Raw genomic sequence first — 21,905 nt, forward strand, 5'->3', positions numbered from 1 at the left:
GTCACCATGATTGTTATTTCTTACCATGATTACTAACATTAATTTCATTGAATTAACAAGTTCCTAATCATCATCGTTATTGGTAGGATAATCATTATCATTACCAACATTAATACTGTTTACATTTCGTTTAAATTGTCATCAGTAACATTATCACCAGTATCTTTGATATGATGCTAATAATGATTTACATTAATCATAATAGCAGCAGCATTATTACCATGGCCATGACAACAACAACTATGTTGACGGCACTAATTATAGACTAATAACAATAATAATGATAGTGAGAATAATAATGAAAATAATAATAATCATAAAAATAGAAATACAACTAAAATACTCATAACAATAGCGGTAAAAGTGTTATATTAAAGCACTCAAGATTGAATAATAATCGCCATTACTGCTTATGGTTAGCTATATCATTTAACTCTGTGCAAGAAATATATAACATAAATGCACAAATATAAAATAGGTTATAGTGATGGAGATAATTATTATATAAATCTATTGTTTACCTTTATTAATTTTTATATCTTCACACACTGGTCACAGCTAGAATGCAATAGTATTAAAGTTTAACGCACAAACAAAAGATACATTATATGCATGAAAAACGACAGAAATGTGTTTAATGTTCATTTCCTCTGCCAACCATCATAAAACGTTGAAAGCACCGCTTCTCGTCCGATCAGCGAAGCAAAGCAACGTTGGGTGTGGTCAGTACTTGGATGAATGATCGCCTGGGAACACCAGATGCTGTTGGCATTTTGTTATATATGCAATGTATGTTTGGGATATTTAGTGGTCAGTGGTGTTTTCAATGTATTCTTCGACATACTGCTTAATAAGAAAAGTTCATACTACATTATTTGAGATTTAAAAACAAACCCAAAAAAATAGACTGATGGACGTATTAATAATAACAGAAACTTATGTTTCAATAAAACAGTAAAAGTAAATTTACCGCTGCAAAGATCGGGAAGGGTAGACAGAAAACAGATGGAAACAATTTAGTGGTAAATAATAATAATAATAATAATAATAATAATAATAATAATAATAATAATAATAATAATAACGATATCTGCAAAAGAACAATAAACATAAAATGATAAAATGGATATCAGTCTCCAGGAAATAACGATTAAATTTACCAATATTCGAAGCAATATTTTTTATCAAGTGCAATATTAAAGTTTAAGATCCAATGAGCAAAGTTAAGCAACTTTGATTTTGGTCAGTACTCGCATGGGTAACCACCTGAAAAACAGATGGTATTTTCATTTTACTATTATTAATGCACGCTCTTTTACTTATTCCTTTTCTTGCACTAGTGTAGTATATGTTACCCCAAGCGGCGGTTCACTGAGGCCATCTTGGTTCTGATTAATTAACTCGTGGTAGGTCGGGTCATTTATAGAAAACAGATATACTTCTTTTTCGGTGGATGGGGTAGAAAGCAATACATTATATTTACAGGATAACCACTAATAGAAGCACACAGTATAACTGAGCCAGATAAAACAGATTTAGAAACTCTATATGAAAAAATTACAAAGAAAAACATGGACAACAGGAAACTACATATAAGTGAAAAATTTCGAAAACATGTCCACGGCCTTGTAGCTTAATAATCTATTCGTCATCCCTATCGGCAAATGATTTTGCTATAATTATCATCCTGATCATAGAAATCTTAATTATTTGTATCATTAAGATGCTTGTGATCACAATTACTATCATGTTTTCTTCTTTACATGATCGCTATCATTTATTTTATCTGATTATTGATTTACTAATTCTCATTGGTAGTACGATTATAACCACTATTATCAACATTATTTCTATTAAATTTTTATTTAAATTATCATCAATATTAATACCAGTATCATAAATATGATCATTATGATTTACTTTTATCATTATAGTAGCATCATTATGATATCATCGTCGTCGGAGAGAATTATGCATTCTAAACATTTTATTAAAATTCTGATACTAAACAGATTTTTGCGGCAGTTTTACAAAGAAAAAATAAGTTAAGTTGTAATAATGATATTAATTGTGTTAACAATAACCTTATCGGTAATGATATCTATGAAAGAACAATCGGTATAAATGGTTGTAGTAAAGAAATCAGTCTAATGAAGAAAAATAATTATATATATACATATCACGATTAGTTTTTAGCAATATATTTGGCATCAATTTAGATTCTTTGCTCTGTAGGTCGGGTGATTTTCAGAAAACACATTTATTTCACTTTCGGTAGATGAATGTTATGATTTATGTGTAATGGCACATATATAAAATACATTTGCTTACAGAGTAAATTATACATGCCAGTAGATTGGAGATACTAATCCGTCCACGCCTGACCATTGTGCTTATAGTTAGCTATATCATTTAGCTCTGTGCAGGAGATACTATTGCATGTGTACACATTAAAAATCATAAACAATATTATACTAATCAATATCTTGAGCATTGCTGGTACACCTTCCACTGTATATTTACATTATCATCACCTGCTGCTATCAACATTATCATTATCATCATTATGATGGTAGTCATGATGCTACTATAGTGAAGAATGTATATCAAAATGATGACCATATCAATGATACTAAAACATAAGTTAGCTTAAATAACATTTTAAAAACAATTAACCATGAGGTATAGTGATGGGACAAAAAGCGGTGCTTTCAACGTGGTATGATCGTTCAGATATTACCCAGCTTTCTGTCAGTTACTCATAGTTTAATATATATATATATATATAATATATATATACGTATATATTTTATATATATAATATATATATTTTCATATAGTGTATTTTTTCCTTTTGCAACAAACTTCATTACCCATGATATTCCAGTCACATCACTGAGATCTGCTCCATATTATATGCATTATAACAATCGACCACTATCGGTCATATAGCTAATTCTAACTAAAATAAAATTAAAGAGATGATTATGATAATAAATAAACTAACTTTGGTGACCATGATCATAATGACAAACATGTAAAACCAATTACGGATATGGATAACAAAGTTTATGTCCCCTTACCGCACGGGCCACTCGTGTTTAAGCTTTTGCAGAGCTCGGACCTTTTTTAACGCAGTAACAACAAACTAGAAAGTTTTTGTGCCACAAGAGTTACCCTGGAGCCCGGGGCCTTCGTCTCCCCTTGACATTGTTGTTCCTGAATTGTCTAACGTAAATTAAAGTAAAGAAAATCTTGTAATTACACATCATTATAGTGCTTTGCCAGCACCTCAGTCCCTCTTGTTTTTGCAGTTGACACGAGACTACAGTAGGCGTAGTCAGCACCCCCCCTCAGACTCGCAGTTCTCTTTACACCAGGGTAGCCCTTTGGGCTTTGACCCCTGGGAAAGGGGGCCCGTAGTCTGGGCGTCCTTTGGGCGCCCCTTTTTCCCCCTCTAAATTTTTTCCCTCCTAAGGGTGACTTTCCTGAGCCTGCCGGGAGTTCCTCGTGAGCTCCGTATTCGCTTGAGGGTGGGCTCTCTTACCGTCCTTCGCCTAGGCAAGTTCGGCGGTAGGGCATGTCCTACACATGCCTCGATCCTCTGTGGTACTGGCGAACCCCAACCGGCTTCCACGGGGGGGGGGGGGGGAGAGGCCCGAAAAACTCCCTTCTCTCTAGCTATTGTTTAGGTTCTACCAAAGTTAAGAGTTTGGATCCTCAGGACACATTTTTTAAGCAAGGGTCGGACCTGGTCCGATGCCCAGTAATGGATGTTTACCCCGGCTCCCCTTCTCCCCCTCAGGGGAGGGGCGACTACGCCTTCCCCTAAGACAATTTCGCCCGACAACGGACCCCTACTAATGACAAATCTTGAAGACCACTATTCAATCCTACCGAGAATGCAAGGTTCGCGAATGAAAATGCGTAAATGAAATCATCGCTTTGAACGTGAACCCCTTTATCATCAAAAAGGCCCTTGAGGGTCATGGACGGCGTTTGTTTGTCAAAAATTGCGAGATGGAAGCCCCCTTTGTTAAGTACTACAACTCCCGGATTAAGGATTTCTTAAGCTGACGCAAATTCTGATCTTCGAGTTAAGTACTATCCTATTGGCCCAAATACCTGTAAGGGAGTATTTTTCACGGGGATTTGGGGACGATGGAAGAAAGTGAACTTGAGAGCATGAGGACCAAGACGTAGTGGACGTTATTGTATGACCAGAAGGACGGGAATGTGCGAACGAAACTGGACTGTTTTTTTAACCTTTGTTTTGAATAAATTCCAGATTTATGTTCAATGTCGGTTATGAACGTGTTCAAGTAGACCTTATGTCCAAAGCCAATGCATTGTAATAGATGAAAAATTCGGACCCCTCATTAAAAATCCCATTGATAAAGACTCAAAAAAATTGGTCTGCCGTAAATTGCTGAAGCCCTGACACCATCACTTTAAACTAGCCAATCTCCAAATGTGCTAATTGTGGAGGTCCCAACTCAGGATCTGCTGAATCCCACTCCTGAAGAGGAGACCGAGACTTTAGCATATATGAAAAGCATGAAGTTAGTTATATGACTATAGGAAGTGGAAAGTTTGACACACAAACCCGATATTTTCCTATGGCCGAAAGCAGTAACAAACCACACCCTAATGCTGGGTAATGTCAGTCAACCCTTGCAGCTAAGGATAAAGAAATTGCCGACCTGAAAAAAACCGTTAAAGAATTAAATTTTAAAGTTTATCATTTGACAAAATTTGGTCGATCAAATGGCGCATCAACCAGCATAAAAATCCTAAGGAGGCTGATACCGAATCACAGTCCCGGAGCGCACCTTCCCGTCCGGGCTACCCCTGTGAGGACTTCGTCTGGCTCGCGATCGGCTTCTCGGGAGAGAAGCAGATCGCAATCTGTCAAGTCGTCTCTCTCGCCAGGGGGTGCAGGACATGGAGTTTCTGTCTCCAAACCATCCCGAGAGAGGTCCCGGAAGCGAGGGAGAGGAGGTGTCCCCCTCCCCCCCCAAAAAGAAGAAAAAAAAAAATGGGTGGACAAGGCCACTTCCAAACCCATAAAAGTAATCTTTCGGGTCGACCATTATAAAATAGAACTGTCGAAGTTTTATATCTAAAGTAAATGACCTTAAATTATTAGCCTCGTCCTATGCTCTCGATATTATAGTTCTCCCAGAAACGCACTTAGAAAACCCTTCGTCTCTGACGAGGTCGTTTCGCTGAGGAACTACCATTTATGTCGGAAGTATCGTGAGGGTAGGGTTTGGAGGTGGAGTCCCCATGTACATCCCCAAAAGCCTCCCTTTTACAGAAGTGACTATTGATTCTACTTTGGAATTTGTCGCATGCAAAGTAAAAATTAATGGCACGTATCTGGCTATATGTTCACTTTATTGCCACCTGATGCAGTGAAAAGCCTATGATGAGCTCTTTGCTCTTCAGGAACGTCTGCCACAAAATAAAGTAATTTTAGCTGATTTTAATGCTCATCATATGTTAGGGGTTCCTGTAGGTGGATGGTAAGGTGGGGCAAGAAATTAAGTTGATTAATGAGTCAGATTTAATCCTAATGATGGTAATCCGACGCGGGTGGACGATAATACCGGTAATTTTTGAGCTTTATTGACTTATCACGGGCTTTTCATCAATAGCAGCCAAATGCCTGTGGCACACCATTGACGACTCGTTGGGAAGCGATCATCTCCCATTTTGATTAAATATTCATGCGACACAGTGAGAACGAATTCAGGGGCCTAAATTTAAATAAAAAGAGCAGACTGGGTCGCCTCACAGGAGCGTCAAGCTCGAACTTGTTGGAGAAACCATTGATGATAAAGTAAACAATATTCAAATTCGATTATAGAAGCAGCATTGCCATCCATTCCTAAAACTTCGACAGATAGCGTTAAGCATAGAGTTCCATGGTGGACACCAAATTGCCGCAGGGCACTGTGCCCACGCAATTCAACGTTTTCAAAAATAACATCACTAATGGAACTTTTTGCAATTACAAACTAGCAAGAGCTAGGGCTCGTAGAATAAAAGACAAAAAAAAGAGACTCCTGCCGGAGCTTTGCTCTAAAATAAAAGCAAAAACAAAACATCAGAGGTTTGGTCCACTATTAATAAAAAAAAAATCTTTAAAAATTAACATCATCACTGAAGAGGGCACTAATTTCGATTTACCTTGAGACATTGCCCAATGCACTCCCAGGCAGTTATCTCATACAAGCAGCTCAGCTAATTACCATCCTACCCCCTTTCCCGACCATCAAAGAAGAGGCTGAGCTGCAACCAATTCACTTTGCCACAGGAGATGACTTTGATTACAATAAAGATCTTACAATGGATGAGCTTGTCCCAGCCCTAGAAGCCTGTAGAGGAACATCCCAGGCCCCGATGAGATTCGATATGAGATGATGAAGCATCTTAATCATGATGACATGATTAAATTGCTAGAAGTGTACAATGAAATTTGGAAAAGCCACACTTTTCCCAAAATCATGGCACTTCCCCAATCCTTCCCATATTTAAAGGAGGGGTTAATCCCAGACTTTCCATCTCCTACCGCCCAATTGCCCAAGGTCATGGAACGAATTGTTAACAGTAGGCTATTGCATTTTTAAATTCCATAATTTACTAGTTGACGAAGGCAGTGCGGCTTCCGCAAGGGACGCCAAACTCTCGATCAGGTAAAGCTGGACAGTCATATTTAAGAGGCCATTGCCAAAAAAAGATTTTTTGATTCAGTATTTTTAGAATAGAAAAAGCCTACGCATGACATGGCGATATGGCCTACTTAGAAAACTTTATGCTTTTGGATTACGTGGAACTTGCCTTGTTTTATTCAGATTTCATTTCTGACAGAACTTTTGCTGTCAAATTATTTCCGACAATGTCCTTTTTGGACAATTTTGTCCAGGCAAGGAAGGAAGTGTCTTGTCACCAACATTATTCTATGTATGATTAATGACATCTTTACCAATCCTCCTCGGAATCTTAAATACTCACTGTACGCCTGATGATGTGCATTATGGCATTCCCGCAATAATGCAGAATTCTCAGCAAAACGCATCCAATTGGCACTGGGTATGATTCATAACTGGGGCCTCCAGTGGGTTTTAAGTTTTCCACTAGAAAGAAATATTGGATATTTTTTTTTTCACATAGGAGGAAGCCAAACATAAGGCTAACCTTAGACAACCACCCAATACCTATTCAAAATTCTTTTACATTTTTAGGTCTATTTTTTGATAGTAGACTAAATTGGAAAAAGACCACATTGGTCAGTTAAAAAATAAATGTCAAAGAGCACTAAATTTATTAAAGTATATATTCTGGGAATAAATGGGGAGCTCATAGACAGCTTTGCTAAGTATATAAAGCCCTGATTAGGTCTAAAGTAGATTATGGGTCAATCGTGTATGGTTCGGCATTTGAGAACAAATTTGAAGGTTTGGATGCTGTGCAGAATGCTTGTTTGCGTGTGTGTCTTGGAGGCTTGAAGTGCACTCGGATCGAGCGTCTTGAGGTAGAGTCAGGAGTAAACCCCCCCTCCGACTCAGACGCAGCCAGTTTGCCCTGAACTATGCGCAAAGGTGGCTCGAGACCCGAGCCACCCTAATGGCAATAGTGGCCCTTAGGCCTTTTGCCACGAGACTCCGACCTCGTCGAGAAAATCGGTATAGATTTCTCTACCATCGATACCCTGGTTCGTCAAATATAGCGCCATGGGAAATCCCAATTTTTCCATCATGGAAGCTTGGCTTTATCAGCTAAGCCATGGCGCCGGAGGTGGAGGTATGCCAGAGGTTCAGAGAGATCCTTATTAAACATCTCCCTTTTTTCATATATATATACAACGGCTCTCAAGACAGAAGCGTGTGTGGTGCGGTTTTATGGTCGACTGAATGTGAACTGAAGTTCAGACTCCCGAATCATAAATCGATCTTTCTTGCTGAACTTCTTTAGATTTTGCACTATCGACGACCCACGATATAAAAGTATTTTTTTTCTGATTCATTAACTTCACTTAAAACTACTAAATCATTAGAAACCACCAAAAATGAACTTTTGGGTAATATCATTGTAGCTAAATGGTGCCAAAAAATCAATCAAGCTAATATGGGTACCAGGCCCTTTTGGTATCCATGGGAATGAGCAGGCTGACAAAATTAGCCCGGGTTTAACTGGTGATCTTGACCTTAGCATAGTCCGTACAGATTCTCAGGTGTTTGTGTCTCTTATAAAATAAAAAACATCTCCTGTAGCAAAGTGAGTGGACCAGCCTCCAATCACAACAAAATCAAAAACCCCAATAGAATGTGGGATACAGCCCCCAGGAAAATCAGAAAGGGAGGAGGTGCTGTTGGCTCGACTCAGGGTGAATGCCACTAAAATAACACACCTCACTCCCTACATTGAAAAAAGATTCCCCCCACAATGTCACCTCTGGAACATTAGCCTTATCATTCACCACATATTTATAGTCTGCAACAAATACATAATACAAAGGCAAAAATTAAAAAATTATTTCCAACAAAAAAATAAAGATTTTACACTACCAAATATATTATCAGATGACGAAAAAATCATCAGTAAAGTAATCACTTTTTTAAGGGAGACAAAACTTTATGACCTTATATAGATTGATAGAATAAATAGGATCCATTGGCTTAATAACCTTGGCCACATGCCGCTGGTTGATAGCCAAGAAATCCAACAAAGAAAGAAAGAAAGAAAAGCCACGGACATGTTATTGAGCTTGAGGTCCCTTTTTAAAGATGCACTTTCCTATTGTGCAAGTTTTTGTTCGGAAAATTTTCTATATCTTTCTACGGCACTTAGACTGGACCTAATGTTGTGCTGAATGCTTGCGTTTGTGCTTGTTTGCCGCTTAGGTTTAATAAGTTATACTAGCGCACGGAAGGGAAGCTTGTAGAAAAAACATAGTCTTTATGCAAACACAATTATCATAACTGCTTGAAATCTTGAGAAATGCATATATAAAAACGCCAAACAGCATCTGGTGTTCCCAAGCGGTCACCCATCAAAGTACTCACCAGACCCAACGTTGTTTCCCAGTTCGCTGATCGGCCGACAAGCCGTGTTTTCATCGTGGTTTGATCGTTGTCGTACAACTTAAAACATTAACCAGCTTTACGTCAGTGATCACAGATTTTTCATACATAATATAATTTATCTTTTGTTGTTGCATCAAACTTCATTAAAATGGCATTCCAGTCTAATCACTCGGATCTCTCCACAGTGCATCAATCATCCCCTGTTGGAGTACAGACAATTGTCACCACTTTAAAGCACCTGTCGTGAGCCCATTTACTCATTTTGAGCTGTGCAACTATGTAAAAGAAAATGCACGATATACAAGTAATATATTAGATATTGAGTAAAATGATCTTGAATACGGTTATAAATCTGTGTTCACATGCAATCATATTTCGGGCACTTCTTGCTGTTATCGTATTGTTTTATGTTGGTATTATCAGTCTTCAAAATATCAGTATTCGTAAAATGGTTATATTTAAAGTAATTTTATCATCATTATCACCATCATTTATCAATCCTTTTAGAATGTTATAACTAATATCAACATCATCATTGCTTACTCTTTACATACCATTTGCAAATTTCAATGCCATGGCATCAGAGTCACATCAATGAGATTCATACTAACATCAACCAGTCCAACACTTAGGGAGTAAATCCAATAATGGTTAATGATTTACCAAATTCTGCTAGACTTCTATCACTCTTTTGTGCCATAATACTCTATAAAGAATTAATGGTTTGCAACTATTACTCAAAACACTTGGGGAAAGGCAAAAAGACATTTTTACATTATATATATATAACAACAAATATAACTTTTGTATAACATCCAATTAATGAAACTACAGCCGCGACTTTTTAAAAATTTATTTGCTGTCCTGGATATGATATTATCTTTATTTCTATCATTTTTTCCACTGTTCTTTTGCAGATATCAGTACTTGTATTTTTACTATTATATTCATGCGATTACTACTAAATTCGTTCTATCCTTCTCCCTCTTTGCAACGGTAAATTTGCTTTTACTGTTTTGCTGTTGACTGAAGCATAATTTTCATTGAGTTCTTTAGGCAAATATGTATGGCTTATATAGCATATATAATAAAATGCCAAAAGTATTCGAATGTATGGGTGACATAAAATAACTATCTACACTGTTGACTTTTTCTCCCTTTTGTTGGAAATTTCTTTACTCTCCATGCAGTACCACATGATCACTAAGGTAAGCAAATCTAATTTAGGGTCACTATTCATTTATGCAAACTGGAACATGCGATGATTACTCATGATGATTCTCTTTTCCGTAAATAAATCTCAGTCATGCTTCTAGAGATATATGATAAAGATCAACTAATCACAGGAATGGTGATTTGGGATTCAAATCCTGTTTGCAATTGTAACTTTAACAATTCTCTAGTCATATTTTTCTCTTTTCATCACCGATTCCTACATAATAAGCGATATAAAACAAATTTCTAATCAGTGTTGCCAACGTAGGTCCAGAATTTTCACTGTGACCTGAGTTTCTGTGTTTGTTAATAGAAATCCATAAATCTAGTATTTTTTACCTCAATTAATCTAGTATGTATTTTTTTTTACTAAGTATGTTGACCATCAACTCGTAACACAGACACGTCTATTAGCACGGTGCATTCGTTCAGTGCATCAGTCGCATCCTAGCTGTTTTTCTACTAGAGCCCTTTCGCATAGCCACTCTTAACTTGCTCACACACGAGGGAAAATAACTTCTGAGGATAAGGAACCCATTGTGGATGGAGAGTCGAGAATACTCCGCCACGAAAAAAAGGCTAAACCACTGTAAAAACAAATGTTCTTATTTGTATGATCTTAACTACATATAAGAGGGCCTAAATGACTTCTTTATGCGGTTAGTATTATCATTTTACCAAGAGACAGTGATATTACCATAATTGCTATTTTTCATTTTGTCGAAATATATCAAAATATCGTTAGCTCGGGTAATCATTATCAACAATGAATACATTTTGTTCGAATTATGACAATAATATTATTACAGTATCTTTGATATGATGCTAATTATAAATTATATTTTAATTTAAGTATCGTATTACCATTATAGACAACAACGACTATGTTAATGACAGTATTATCATATCTAATAACAATAACGATGATGAGAAAAATATATTGAAAAGCTAGAAAAAATCATAACAAAACAAATAAAAAAAAAAATAACACGAAAAATAGCGCAAAAATGTTTTATGAAAGCACTCAAATTTAAGAATCAATAATAATCGGTATTTTTGCTTATGGTTAGCTATATCGTTATCTCTGTGCAAGAGATGCAGAGAATGAGTACACATTAAAATCATATAAAATATCATATTACTCAATTTCTTATCATTACTTCTACATCTTGTATTCTTTACAAAGTTGCACAGCCCAATAATTAGTAAAAGCTTACAGCGGTGCAAAAAACTGGGGGACAATATTAGAATTGCCAATACTCCGATAGTAGTCGTTTGTGACTGATGTTTACATTATGGAAAAGATCTCAATGTTATGATTGGAATGTCTTTGTCATGAAGTTTGATGCAAAACTAAAATATACTTTATATTAGGATGTATAAAATGACGAGCACGACAGAAAAGTGGCTAACGTTTATCAAACTTTGCCAACGATCATACCCCCGTTGAAAGCACCGCTTCTCGTCGATCAGCGAAGTTAAGCAACGTTGGGGTCGTCAGTACTTGGATGGGTGACCGCCTGGGAACACCAGATGCTGTTGCATTTTATTACATATGTTAAGTATGTTTGGCACTACTCGGATGGGTGACCACTTGAAAACACAAATGTTATCTTCATTTTACTATTTTCAAGAACGCTCTTTAACTTCTTCATTTTCTTGTACTAGTATGTTATATGTCACCCCAAGCGGCGTTACAGAGGCCATCTTAGTTCTGATTAATTAACTCATGGTAGGGGCGGGTATTTATAGAAAACAGATTCTTTTTTTATCAGGGTAGGACGGGTGGAATTATATAAAATAGATTTTTTTCTTTTTCGGATGGGTGTAGAAAACAATACATCATATTTACGGGATAATCACTATGAGAAACACACAGTATAACGCTGTCTAATATCCGAGCAAGATAAAACAGATTTAGAAACTATATGAAAAATATTCAAAAAGAAAAAAAAAGAAAAGAAAAGAAAAAAAAAACATGCACAACAGGAAACTACATATTAAGATAAGTGAAACAGCTCGAAAACATGGTCAACGCCCTTGTAAGAAATAATTTACTCTTCATCCCTATCGGCAACGGGTTTTAGCTATAATTATCATGATCATAGATATCTTAATTATTTGTATCATTAAGATTTTTTTGGGTACAATGCTATTGTTTTTCTAATTTTTGGTTTTAACTAATTTAAATTAGTAGTAGGATTACAGTCAAAACCCAGTATTATCAACAACTTTTTTTATTATACTTTTTAAAAATTATCATTAAATTGTCAGTACCATAACAATAATGTTTTTGAAAGCAAAAATTATACATGTTTAAAGACTGGATTACTGATAGTGATAATGCCCAAAATTACTAGAAGAAGAATTATACAAATACAATTAAAAATATTGATAATACCAACAAAAGAAGAGACCCCAGTAATAGAAAGAAGTTATATGAAAGCACCAAAGATTCAATAATAATCTGAATTTCTGTTTATTATTTCTATAATATTTAACTTTTCCTACTAACAGTAACGATGTGAGAGTAGGGATGCGTGTGTACACAAATTATTTATTCAATATATTATGTATTACTTGTGACCCGGCATTCTTTCAGAATTGCACAAAAAAAAAGGAAAGAAGCTTACTAAAGGTGCTTAAAATTTTGTGACAATTGAGTTCAAATTGCCTATACTCCAATAGTGTGATTAATGCATGTTTGACTAGAATGTCATTGTAATGATGTTTGATGCAAAAACAAAGGATACATTATATTAATATTCATTAGAAATGAGTATTGATTAAAGCTGGTTAATGTTAAAACACCACACGCCAACGATCATCCCACGTTGAAAGCACCGCTTTCGTCCGATCAGCGAAGTTAAGCAACTTTGGGTTTCTGGTCAGTACTTTGATGGGTGACCGCCTGGGAACACCAGATGCTGTTGGCACTTATTATATAAACTAAATATCCCTAAGCATTTCATTACTATTTTAGAAAACTCTTCTTACATTTATAAAAACAAATCAATTGAAATTATACTTCAGTCCAGGGAAAATTTAGAGTAAAAATCATCGCCGTCGGGCGAAGAAAACGAATAGAACTCATAGATGTAACAAAACAAATGCAATTCTCCATTCTAAACATTTTATTAAGTTTCTGATACAAATATATATATATAATATAATATCACAATTAAATTTTAGCAATATATTTGGCATCAGGTTTGAAGATTTGGTTCTGTAGATCGTTTGATTTCAGAAAACACATTTATTTCACTTTCGTTGAGAATGTTGAAATCAATGTATTATTTTTACTGGATAACAGTCAAAAAAGAGAAGCACACACAAAAACATTCTCGTATCTCCCGCCAGACAAAGCAGATCTAGAAACTGCATATGAAAATTTTCTAAACAAAAACTTACACAATAGGAAACTACATATTTAGGACCAGCGTGCACAAAGAAAGAGCGGGACCTAGTTAGAATTGCCTGTACTCCGCCAGTGACGATTGTTACATTGAGGGCCCTGAACGTCATTGTAATGAAGTTGATGCAAAAACAAAAGACGCATTGTTTTTATGAAAAGTCAATGAACACTGAAATAAAACTGGTTAATGTTAAATATATAATCGCCATCGATCATACCACGTGAAAGCCCCGCTTCTCGTCCGATTCAGCGAAATTAAGCAACGTTGGATCTGGTCAGTACATGGAGGGGTGACCGCCTGGGAACACCAAATGCTGTTGGTATTTTATTGTATATCAATTATTGTATTTTATTTCAATACAATTTATAGCAACTCTTTTTATATTTGTATAGAGAAATCAATTGATATTTTACTTCAGTCAATAGCAAATAGTGAAAGTTATCGAAAGAGGGAGAAGGATAAACAAAAAATTGATAGTATGAATCATAGAGGTAACTAAAGTAAATGCAATTCTATTTTAATAAATTTCCATAATAAAGACATTTTGTTTTAGAAAGAAAAAAAAAATGAAGCTGTAACAAGTATATTAGGTGTATTAGTAACAATTATATTGTAATGATATATACAAAAGAACAATAAGAATATGATCGTAAAAAGATAGTCTAAAAAAAAGAGCTTTGGTTCGGTTTTCCGGGGCCCGAAAAAAATTAAAAAATGACTGAGTCGTCTGCGTATAATCTTATGAAATGAAAACTAAAAATGTATGTCCACTGCCAAAATATACAAACTGCTAATTCATCGCCAACGATATACGCATTTGGTTGGAAATACCACACGCTTTCATTTTCGGTAGAAAATCAATAAATTATATTCAAGGTTAACAAGCACAAACACAAGCATACAACACAACACTAGGGCCAGTCTCCGCGCTAGATAGATATAAAGAATTATATTTTGAAAATATTCCAAAAAAAAATTGCAAAACACGAAATTGCACAGTAAGGTAGTGACAGATAGAAAGCTCGAAAAATGTCTATATGGAGGAACAACAATCTTCCCTATTTCTAATTGGTTTTCTCATAATTATCATTATGGTTATCTTTCCGTAATTACTGATGTCATTAAGCTGGCCATTATCACGATTATTAAGTATTTTCATGTTAATTTTAATCTAATTAATAATTTACTGATTAACGACATTTTGGTAGGATTACAATTTCTAATTTTCTTAAAGAAATTATCATCCATAATATAACCAGTATCATTGACATGGTCAACAGACAGATAAAGCAAATGTAGATATTGTAAATAAAAAATATTCTATGCAAAACTTCCACAATAGGAAACTAATAAAAGAGAAGTGAAGATAAAAAGCTAATAAACATGTCCACGACACTGAGGCCAAAATAATCTACGTCTTCCCACCCGTGATTGGTTTTGTTATAGTTATTTTAAGATCATCGTTATCGTAATTACTGATATGATTAAGAAGGCCATGATAACCATATACTTTTGCTTCCCATGATCACTATCACTATTTTTATCTATTTATTTATTACTAATTATCATTACTAATGGTAGGATTAAAATTATGATTATTATCAGTATTGCTTTATAACTTATCATCAATAATATTATCCCCAGTATCTCCGAATCATTATAAATTTACATTCATCATTTTATTTAAAGAGATGGGCAGTATCGTGATACATATATCCCCATCGATGCTTTTGTATTGGTACCTGTACCCTTTAGCGATTCAAAATCTGCATCGTTTATCGGTAAACGCTTGGGTGTTTTTCTCAAAATGTAACGAAAAAATGGTACACGATACATTTACATGGCAATTTTTTTAAAAAACCGATTCTTTGTATTATTATATATATATATATAATATATATATATATATATATTATATATATATACATATTAATATATATACATATATACATATATATAATATATGATATATATATATATGTAATATATATTATTTTGATATATTAATATGTATATAAAATAATATATGTTATATATAATTATGTATATATATATAATACATATACGCTTGCATTGTTCACATCTATTTGTCATAAATGGCAATCAAGGCATTGCCTTCAAAATAAACCCATAATGTTGCCCCCAAAAAACCTGCATATACTGACAATTACTAAAATAATTTGTTAATGCTAGTATGAAAAACTACCATGATAATGAACTGAAATTTTGTATTTCAATATTTAACTCGTTACCGAAAACCTAGATAATCCTCGACAAGTATAGTAAAATTCCATGGGCTGGTTGTACAAATAAACCAAATATGAAATAAAGAGGTGGGCTAGGTTAGCCTCGCCCCCGTTGAGTTCGCTAGCGACGAGTGCTGCCCTGCCAGGGGCGCCGAAACCACCGATGGCGCGGGGTCTCCCTACCGACCTTTGTCTCCTTTCCCCCATCCTGTAAGCTATGCCCCACTTTTACCCGCATGTTAGGTTAACCCCAATCTTTTCTCTTACTAATCATCTTTTCGATCCACCTTATCCTTCCCCTCTCCATCTTGTTTCCTCCCCTTAACGGTCTTTTCTTTTAACTTTACTTTCTTACTAACTAGACTAGGTGGGCAAGTGGATCTAATACACTTTTCGGTAAAATTAAAGGTTATAAGGGGGATAGCGCGAACGGAGTCCCCCGCTTACAAAAATTGCGCACTCGAGTTAACCACATTTGGGTTAATCGCAAGGGTCAGCGACACCCCCAGGCAAATGAAGCCTCGCCTTAGGAGAACCGCCTTCGTGATCACGGTATCTCCCGTGCCAGGTAAGTATGCTAAAAAATACCCCCCGCGCCGACCCCATCGCTCACACTCAGAACCTCACACCATCTACAATATTTTTTTACAGGATAACAAATTTTCCTTTGCTTTTCTAAAGAACTCAAGTGAATGACACAATTACATTTCAAAACTAAGTTTAGAAAACAAAAACGTTCACATGCAAGGCATTATATGTGAAACTATCCTGTACATATCGGGAAGGTGAAAAAGAAGCTCCTCGCGCAATTAATTAAAATCTTCTATACGACATTTACCAAGTCCGGTTTTTTTCAATGTTCGTACGCATACTGATGTGTGCGTACACACACACACATATACACATAATCCATAAATACCGATGGATATACATGTTCACATAATGTAATATTCAGACGATTTAAATGTACACGCGGATATATGCTATTTAGATCTTAATTATATTTATACGTAACACTAATATCACTCTGGAAGGTATAGTCTAATTTAGACTATAACTTTAATTTTAGATATATTACCAATTTTCTGAAATATGGGCAAGTGCTAGGGGCCCGCCCTTTAACTTAGCCGCGGATCAGCCCCGGGATTCCCGTACCTGCGGGATTTGGGCCACTCCCCCCAGGGAAAATATTCCAATTTATTAAATCAAATTATTAACATTTGCAGGATACCAACGTCCCCTCTGTAAAAAAGGAGTAAGTGACGCCTTTACGGCATTCCCCACACTGTTGTCGGAAATCGACCCAAAGTAATACAGTAATTCCAAAACTGATCCATTCCCTCGAACGGGGATTTGTATAAACTTTGGGTTTTCCCTTTATGTCTGTTGCGTTATTTCTGGCAAAAATGAATAGTGTCAAACTGGGTCCCTACTACATCCGGGTTTAAACTACTCATAATCCAAAATATAAACTAAATTCATCATATGAACTTAGTGCCCACAGGTATATTATCTATAATATTACTATCATACAAATTATGTGTCTGTAAATAAAAAAATTTTTTCTACTCTGTGCCACCCTTTACTTCATCATCTACAGTGCATATCAAGTGCAAGATAGAAACACATTTTAAACATTTTATAAAGAAATGCAAATACAAGGGCTTGAACCACTCTGTCCACAGAACACCAGAACCATAATCTACAATAGCTTTCATAGAATGTACATTGGTAATTTTTTCATTCCTTTGAAGAGGATATGAACTAATTGAAAAATTTAATGCTTCTCAATATTGACATTAGTACTCTCTAAATAGCTGATTTTCAAAAAGGCTTCCACAAAAGAGTGACGCTTTCCAGATTTGCTTCTCGTTGCGATCGGTGAAATAATGCAATTCAATTTAGACAATAGTAAACATATTTTGGAGTAACCCACCCCCCTAAAACACTGATATTAAACGGATTTTTGAGAACTGGAGATTTTCTAGGGTCTTCCTTTAAACCCCCGCCAGGATCGGAGGTATTGCAGTACCTCAATGGTTGATCTACAGTACTGTCTCTAGGAGCATATTAACATGAAATTTATGAAAGAGTTGATATTGTAAAATCAAAAATGTTAGTATCACCTGAAATTTGGAGTGTGTGAAGACCTTCCCACTCCGTGAGACATCTAAGCCTCCACAAACCTTCAAGTGCATAAGATGAAGTAATGTAGTAATGGATTTTTTTAAACGAAATAGAAATACCCTCCATTACGAAGACTCAAACACTGCGTATTACTCAGAGAACCAAACCACTAGATCACAAGATCCCCTAAACAGAATGTCAAGCTTGATATGCTATGATTGTCACATCATGTTCAACATTGAACATTTGACAAGTTTACGATTTTATATTACTTTGCCTGGATTGGCAGTTATTAGTATTCCATACTTTTTTGTAATGTTCTATTAATCTGTTTACACATTATTATCGTCTACTTCAGGACGCATGGTATATATTCGTGTCCCTTGTTAAGCACGATTTCCGACTCATCCAGACTTTCCCGTTATTGCTGCTACCGAGTCACATATTACATGAAGTAAAAGGGGTTACAGAACTCAAGAGGTAATTAAAACTGCAATAGTAATACAACAATAACACTGGTAGTGGACAATGGTAATTTCTGATAACAATGGCATCAAGAGTAGACAAAACATTTAACAGAAATTTTTGGGTTAAACACTCAAGTCAGTTCTTGGGTTTTGAAATCCACGATGCCCGAAAGCTTACACCTTTTTATAATAAGATTTTTTCCTCCTTTTCAGGAGTTGTCAAAAGTTCAAGAACACTTCTTGTGGATTGATGTTCCAACCCCTCAGCTTGTGTGATCCTCCTCTCAACATCGGTAAAACCCAGTCAGAACGGTCATCAAATCTCTCAAGACAAACACTTTAGAGCCGCTTCCGCTCAGAAAGGGTTACACTAACAGTCTCAAACGTGGTTGAACATATTCCGAGAATCTCGGCGAGAAACCCCGGGAATCGCACTATAGAAGTGATCCTATAAAGTATGATCATACTTTCATAATTTACACTCATTCACACACTACAATTTTACTGAGGTCTTTGTTCTAATACAAAAGGGCTTTACGTTTCGTATGTTGATGTATATATGATGTAATATGTGGACGTAGTTTGCCCATTTAAAAATAATTACATAATCTACACCTATTTGATCAAATGGGTATACAGTTTAAAATATTGTGGGAAACTTAATGCATACACTATACATAGTTTAAAACAAGAATGCATATCAAATAACGTGGCACGGGGACTAAATAAACTATATGAATACTGAATGCGTTATTTATATTGTCTATTCCACTGTATCTCCAATGAAATTCATTTGCACATTTCTAGGGACTACAAGATAAACTAATACGAGAATTTTAAAAAGGGGCGTGTATCTTCAAAACCCTTATTTCGATGATTGATGATTTTAAAGGGGGAAAAAATTCCTCGTCATAAGCGATCTTTCAATTTCTTTTGTTAAGTTCAGTTATGTTCAAAAATACCTGGCTTATATATTTGGTTAACGTAAATATCATAACACATTTACTTTTATGCGTGCTAAAACCTTATTAAGTAAAATAATGCGTTTATTTCAAGATACGTCTTTCTTGCCTTATACACATCGCTCTACGAATCCTCAGTCTACCTTTGTTGGTCAATTCGGTTACCATTTATTTGTAACTCTGGTTTCCCTTCAAAACGCATAAAATCTTTCGCCTTTACTAAAGATTTCCGTGGAGGGGAACAACTCAATGAGTCTTTCTCAATTTTTCTATAGCCACTTCGGTGGGTTCAACCCCAACTTTAAAAATAAATAAAATAATGATTAAATAAAAATATTCTTATAGTAAGGGGAATGTCTTGATATATATTCAATTATTTTGGTTAATAGGATTTAACCCTTCCATCCTCGGCTAAAACATGAATTGCTTTTCCATTTATATAAGTTATACATCATTTCCCATCAAAAACGCCCAAAATTTGGTGTTTGACGCTAAATACTTAACGTTACTATATTTTTACACAATCTCATCTAAGCTTACACTTCATCCTAATTTTCATTTACTTGGTGGTGAAAAGGATTATCTTTATATAGAAATAAAATAAAAGTGTAACATTAGCTATGGCTTCAAATTGATTATGTGTGCGAGTATGTGAGGGGCGCGCGTGCGTGTGTATGTGTGCCTGTGCGTGGGGCGTGTGTATGTTGTACATACAATAACACGTTAGTGATCTAACCTAATATATATACAATTTCTGATCTACTCTGAGATAACTCCCACCATATATTATGTGTGTGTGAACATACACATTTTATTAATCAAATATATGATAATGATAGCATAATCCACCGCGAGAAAACCGTTCATCCGTAACGTTAAAAGCATAGGAAACGAATGAAAACCCAAAAGTGTATACACCATGTCCATTTATTATATAGGGGGAACTGCGTAGGGAAATCGAAATTTTGAAATTTAAAAAAAACTGTTATTTTTGTGTCAGAATATTTTTGATGAAATAAACCCCTTAAGTGAAAAAAACTTTGCACAATTAGATTAATATGCCAAAATTTTGCTACTGAAGCTAGTCTCATAAAAGTAAACAACATTAACCCAAATGCCCCAGGAAAAAGGACATTTTTTATTTTTTATTATATTATTATTTTTATTATTTTATTATTATTATTTTTATGCTCTGTAATTTTTACCCCAAAAAGGGGGTCTAAGTAGCCTTGGGGCCTTCCCTGATTTCAACCTTTGTTTGAATTTGCGGGAAAGGGTTTTTTTTACAATGTAGAAAATGATGGGTTATTTAGGATAGACATTATTATTATGTTACTGATTTTAGTACGAACCAAAAAAATATTTTCGAAAAACAAAGGAAAAGGGTAAACAATAGAATCTTTTTCCGCCAAAACCCTTTAAAAGAGCTGTTCTAATTTAAAACTTTTGTATAACGATATGTAAAAAGGGGATAGCGGAATTTGTATAACGATATGTAAAAAGGGGGTAGCGGTATTTGTTTAAGATATGAAAAAGGGGGTACGGAATTTTTATACGATATGTAAAAAGGGGGGGTAGCGCGAAAGCAGTCCCCACTAACAAAAATTGCGCACTCGAGTTAACCACATTTTGGTTTTAAACGCAAGGGTCAGCGCCACCCGGGGTGCAAGGTGAGCCCGCCTTGGGGGAAAAAACCCTTTAGATCCGGTATCTCCCGTGCCCGGTAAATATGCTAAAAAAACCCACCCCCGACTCACGCTCACACTTTTGAGAACCCCCCGCGTCTAAAAAAACCCAAACAAATATCAAATTGAAATTTTTTTTTGCGAAAAAAAAATTTTTATAGTGAACTACACTTATGTTCTTTTTATAAACTGTATTTGGAAAAAAGTGTCAAGATAACAATCCTTATTATTTCCTAAATTTAGTAATAAGCTTTTTCCAGCTGTACTTCCCTTATGCTACTTTATCATCTCCGTGACATTTTATGGCAATTTTCGTAGTTTTCTATATATATAATATATTAAAATTTTTATAAATATATAAATAAATATATATATATAAACCCCATATGCACACCCCCTATCATCAAAACCCCTTTGTAAAAATATAAAACGATGGATACACAGTCGAAAAAATTTTTAGAAATGAATATTAACATGATAAAATGCAACAGGGGTATGCATTTTTCAATCTTGGGTTATTAGTTAGACTAATATCAAAAATCGCAAAACTTCTCTCTCTTCCCCTCTCTCCTTCTCTCTCTCTCTCTTTTTTTTTTTTTATAATTATATCAAAAATAAAAATAAATTTTTTAATATTATTTTTTTTTTTCCTATATATATATTTTTTTTTTTTTTAAAAAAAAAAAAAAAAAATA

The 21,905-nt window shown here is 35.0% G+C and overlaps 4 non-coding genes and 3 pseudogenes across 4 annotated transcripts; 4 read left to right on the forward strand and 3 right to left on the reverse strand.

Annotated features, from left to right (window-relative positions):
• The first annotated feature begins 652 nt into the window (after positions 1-652).
• Positions 653-771, forward strand: LOC119581304 (annotated as a pseudogene).
• Positions 772-11,734: 10,963 nt separating this feature from the next.
• Positions 11,735-11,852, forward strand: LOC119581306 (annotated as a pseudogene).
• Positions 11,853-13,123: 1,271 nt separating this feature from the next.
• Positions 13,124-13,243, forward strand: LOC119581298 (annotated as a pseudogene).
• Positions 13,244-16,383: 3,140 nt separating this feature from the next.
• On the reverse strand, positions 16,384-16,545 carry LOC119581335. The gene has a single exon (XR_005229485.1). It is a non-coding gene; the product is annotated as a U1 spliceosomal RNA (small nuclear RNA).
• A 2,276-nt stretch (positions 16,546-18,821) lies between these two features.
• LOC119581384 lies at positions 18,822-19,028 on the reverse strand. Its single transcript, XR_005229526.1, has one exon. It is a non-coding gene; the product is annotated as a small nucleolar RNA U3 (small nucleolar RNA).
• Positions 19,029-19,700: 672 nt separating this feature from the next.
• On the forward strand, positions 19,701-19,815 carry LOC119581409. The gene has a single exon (XR_005229545.1). It is a non-coding gene; the product is annotated as a U5 spliceosomal RNA (small nuclear RNA).
• A 1,278-nt stretch (positions 19,816-21,093) lies between these two features.
• LOC119581340 lies at positions 21,094-21,256 on the reverse strand. Its single transcript, XR_005229489.1, has one exon. It is a non-coding gene; the product is annotated as a U1 spliceosomal RNA (small nuclear RNA).
• Between the last annotated feature and the right edge of the window lie 649 nt (positions 21,257-21,905).

The sequence above is a fragment of the Penaeus monodon genome, chromosome 14, assembly GCF_015228065.2.
Source record: "Penaeus monodon isolate SGIC_2016 chromosome 14, NSTDA_Pmon_1, whole genome shotgun sequence".
Taxonomy (NCBI): domain Eukaryota; kingdom Metazoa; phylum Arthropoda; class Malacostraca; order Decapoda; family Penaeidae; genus Penaeus; species Penaeus monodon.